Source organism: Sorex fumeus, unplaced genomic scaffold (assembly GCF_029834395.1).
Source record: "Sorex fumeus unplaced genomic scaffold, SorFum_2.1 ptg000001l, whole genome shotgun sequence".
Lineage (NCBI taxonomy): Eukaryota > Metazoa > Chordata > Mammalia > Eulipotyphla > Soricidae > Sorex > Sorex fumeus.
Window position 1 is genome coordinate 8756352 of NW_026606058.1, and position 4461 is coordinate 8760812.

At 51.2% G+C, this 4461-nt stretch overlaps 1 pseudogene; it reads left to right on the forward strand.

Moving 5' to 3' along the window:
• The first annotated feature begins 2764 nt into the window (after positions 1-2764).
• LOC130029659 (ribonuclease inhibitor-like) lies at positions 2765-4048 on the forward strand (annotated as a pseudogene).
• Positions 4049-4461: the final 413 nt, after the last annotated feature.

Here is a 4461-nt window from a genome sequence, read left to right on the forward strand (position 1 = left end):
AGGGACCATATGGGATGCTGGGAATCGAGCCCGGGTTGGCTGCGTGCAAGGCAAACACCCTACCTGCTGTGCTATCTCTCCAGCCCCTCAAATTCCTTTTTTTCTAAACTTTGAATTTGCTTCAAAGTGATATATATATATATATATATATATATATATATATATATATTGCTTAGCACACTGTTTTCGCTTCAAAACCCTTTTTCCCAACTGGAAAGAGATGTCACAATTAGTAGATATTGGGACTAGAGCAATAGTATAGCAGGTAAAGCAGTTGCCTTGGCACTCGCCCAACATGGGTTCAATCTCTGGCACCCCACATGGTGTCCTGAGTTCAGGCAGGAATGATAACTGAGTACAATTTTGTAGAAATTCCCCATCTGGTCAAAAAACCTTCCAGGACAGGTAGATAACAGATCAAGAGACTATGCATGCAGGAGGCCTGAGTTCCTTCCCCGAAACCACATGGTCTCCTGAGGACTGTCAGGAGTGACCTGTTGGAGTACAAGAAACTTAGGTTTATCTGGTTACACCCATCACAGTGCTCCAGAGGCACTTCCACTTCCATTGTGTTTACATGTAAACATGTAAACAGTCTTCCCTATGCTCTCCTTCCCACCCAGTTAATCAGCTTCCCCCTTAATCAGACTTTGTTAATTTGTAAGATCAGTTTCCCAGAAATCTATGATTTTCTATGTATGAGTGAAATATTGCCTTTCTCCTCTCCTTATGCCTTATGAACAGTTTACCTTAAAGTAATATCCTTTTTTATAGATACAGGAAGACCATTAACATTATGCTTTGTAACTTAGGATTTGATTGGCCTTGAATATTATTCACTCCCGGGCATCTTCTTTCTTGACTTAAGCCTCAGTTGCCCTTAGTTCCTAACACCCCAAAAGCAGGGTCCCGACGAGGGACTGAATGTACCCAGGGCAAGCGGTGAGCTACCCTGGCAGCGAAATGGGCCAGGCCAAAGTGCCACGATTCTTAACTATAAGTTAAGAGTTTGATCATAGACAAATGCTGTCATGACCCAAAGGTAACGACGAGACTAGGATCCTGCTAGGGGTGGGAAAGACTATCTGGCCTGAGCACCGTAGTCTGAGATCAAGATGGCCCTAGGAGAGCAATTCTATAAGTTTAAGATATTTCTTACTGTATCCATACAAAATGATTTATATTATATTCTTATATGCTTGTCGGACAAGGAGAGGAGAGGCACGCCCATGGGATTATGCTCTAGGGTGGGTCCTCCTGCTGAGGAAGGATCTGTCCTAGGAGCGGTCTTCCCTGAGGCCAAGATTTCTACCCCTGTTGATCTCCACCCCTATTGATTGTGACCACACCTATATGTAATTGTTCCCCCAATTCCTCATGGAGAGAGGATTTAAGGAGATTGTAGGAGTGGGCTGGGGGTTCCGAGAGGATCAGAAGAGAGAGGAGGATGAAGGGGGATGGAGAAGGAGAATGAAGTAGCTGGGGGAGGAAGAATGGGGAGCAGAGACAGAAGAAGAGGGGAGCAGAGACAGATGAGGAGAGAATCAGAATAAACTACGACTAATACCTACCAGCCTGGCCCTCGTTCCTTCCTCCGCCTGACCATCGCCATCGACCTCTCCGGGGTGGGAGAAGGGTGAGACTACCGAACGCGGGCGGCGGGAGAGATAGAGCCACCGCCGCTGGTGTGTGCTGCGCCCCTTTTGTGTGAGTTTACACAGTGACCCCAGAGCAGCAAGCCAGGAGCGGCCTGCATACTTCCAGGTGTGGCCCCCAAATCAAACACACACACAGAAAAAAATCACATGTGAAAAATATTTCCATGTTGCCTCTCAAGAAAGAGAAGAATCCTTAAGCTAAGGCTTCAGAATTTACTACTCCCAAATGAAAACAATAATAAGATCAAGGGCTAGAATGATAGCACATCGACTGGCTGATAGTCTTTCATCTGGATGACTGGTGTTTGATCCTGGCATCATATATGGGTTCCTCAAACCCCACCTGGAGTGATCCCTGAGTAGAGGTCCAGGAGTAATCTCTGAGCCCACTGAATGTGGCCCTCAAGCCCAAACCGACCAACCAAAAAAATTCAACCAAGTAAGATCAATCATTTACTGAACTATATGTAGTCAATTTATAGACAAATCTCTCAAAAACCATACAAATATTTGTGCCTAAGCTATTAACATTTTTTACATAAAAACAAACTAAGTTGAGATTTAAGTGAGTGAACCTGCTAGCACAGTTGGGGAATGAAGATGCCGATGGAGCACCTGCTCTGTCCGTCTGACTACAGACACACTGCCCCCTCTGACTTTCAGATGCAAGCATGGACTGTGAAATGGTGTATTTTTACACCATTTCAAACTGTCAAACTGTCAAACTGTCACTGTCACTGTCCTCCTCCCGTTGTTCATTGATTTTATCACTGTCACTGTCCTCCCGTTGTTCATTGATTTTCTCAAGCGGGCCCAGTAACGTCTCCATCATGAGACTTGTTGTTACTGTGCTTGGCATATTGAATATGTCACGGGAGCTTGCCAGGCTTTGGCGTGCGGGCGAGATACTCTCGGTAGCTTGCCGGGCTCTCCGAGAGGGTCGGAGAAATCGAACCCGGCTTGGCAGGGCCAGCCACATGCAAGGTAAATGCCCTACTCACAAACACCCTACAATCGCTCCAGCCAGAGGCTGCGGCGTTGCCCCGGCAGCTGGCCTGGCCCTCACGGACTGCGCCTTCTCCTCAGCACTCGCTCGGGGTGCCACCATGAGCCTGGATATCCAGTGTGAGCAGCTGACAGACACCCACTGGACGGAGCTCCTGCCGCCCAGTCCGAGGTGGTCAGGCTGGACGACTGTGGCCTGACAGAGGGCCACTGCAAAGACTCTGCCCTGCAGGCTAACTCTTCTCTGACTGAGCTCAGCCTGCACACCAACTGGACAATGCTGGCCTGCACCTGGTGCTGCAAGGCCTGCAGGCCCCCACTAGCAAGATCCGAAAGCTCAGCCTCCAGAACTGCTCCCTGACAGAGGCCCGGCTGTGGGGTCCCGCCCAGTGCCCTGTGCTCCCTGCCCACCCCGTGTGAACTGCAGCTCAATGACAACCTCCTGGGGGATGCAGGCCTGTGGTGGCTCTGCGAAGGACTTCTGGATACCTAGTGCCACCTGGAAAAGCTGCAGCTGGAATACTGCGACCTGACTGCTACAGGCTGCGAGGCCCTGGCCTCCATGCTCGGGGTCAAGCCCAACTTCAGGAAGCTTGTGGTGAGCAACAATGCGATCGGCGAGACGGGTGCCCGAGAGCTGTGCCAGGGCCTAGCCAAGTCCACCTGCCAGCTGGAGACACTCAATAGCTGTGGCCTCACATCAGCCAACTGTAAGGACCTACGTGGCCTGGTTGCCTCCAAGGCCTCGCTGAGTGGGCTGGACCTGGGCTTGAACAAGCTGGGGGGTCACAGGGATTGCTGAGCACTGCCCAGGGCTGCTGAGTCCCAGTTCCCCTCTGGCTTTGGGAGTGTGACATCACCAGATATTTGCCGCATTCTGGGGGCCAAAAAGAGCCCGAAGGAACTCAGTCTGGTGGGCAACAAGCTGGAGGACGAGGGTGCCCAGTTGCTGTGTGAGCGCCTGCTGGGAGCCCTGCTGCCAGCTGCAGTCTTTGTGGGTGAAGGAACACAGCTTCACGGGCACCTGCTGCCGGCACTTCAGTGCACTGCTGGCCCAGAACACCAGTGTGGAGCTGCAGTCAAGCAACAACAAGTTGGGGGACGCTGGTGTCCAGCAGCTCTGCCAGGCCCTGTCCCAGCCCAGCGCAAGGCTGCAGAGGCTCTGTCTGGGGGACTGTGAAGTGACAGGCAGCGGCTGCAGGGCTTTGCTGCTCTCCTCTGCATCAGCCAGAGTCTGAGAGAGTTGACCTGTCAGCAACCATGATCTGGAGCATCCTGAGAGCCACCTGGAACAGCTCGTCCCGTATGACATTTACTGGTCAGAGGCTATGGGAGATTGCCTACAGGCCCTGGAGGGGAGCAAGTCCAACCTGAAGGTCATCTGAGCAGCCCCACTCACCTCTCTCCCTGTAGCAGCCAAGCCTTAGCCCCATCCAGGGCCTTCACGCTTGGTGTCCCAGCTTTGCAAAAACACAGATCAACAGCTCCAAGAGAATGTCAGACTTTATCACCATCAAAGCACTGTTGCGGGGGCTGGAGAGATAGCACAGCGGGTAGGGCGTTTGCCTCGCCTGCAGCTGACCCGGGTTCGATTCCCAGGATCCCATAGGGTCCCCTGAGCACCGCCAGGAGTAACTCCTGAGTGCAGAGCCAGGAGTAACCCCTGTGCATCGCCAGGTGTGACCCAAAAAGCAAACACAAAAACAAAAACAAAAACAAAGCACTGTTGCGGCAAAAGAGGTTAAACTAACAAAACCAAAAATCTTCAATATAGCTTAGTGATTTGGTGTGTGTGTGT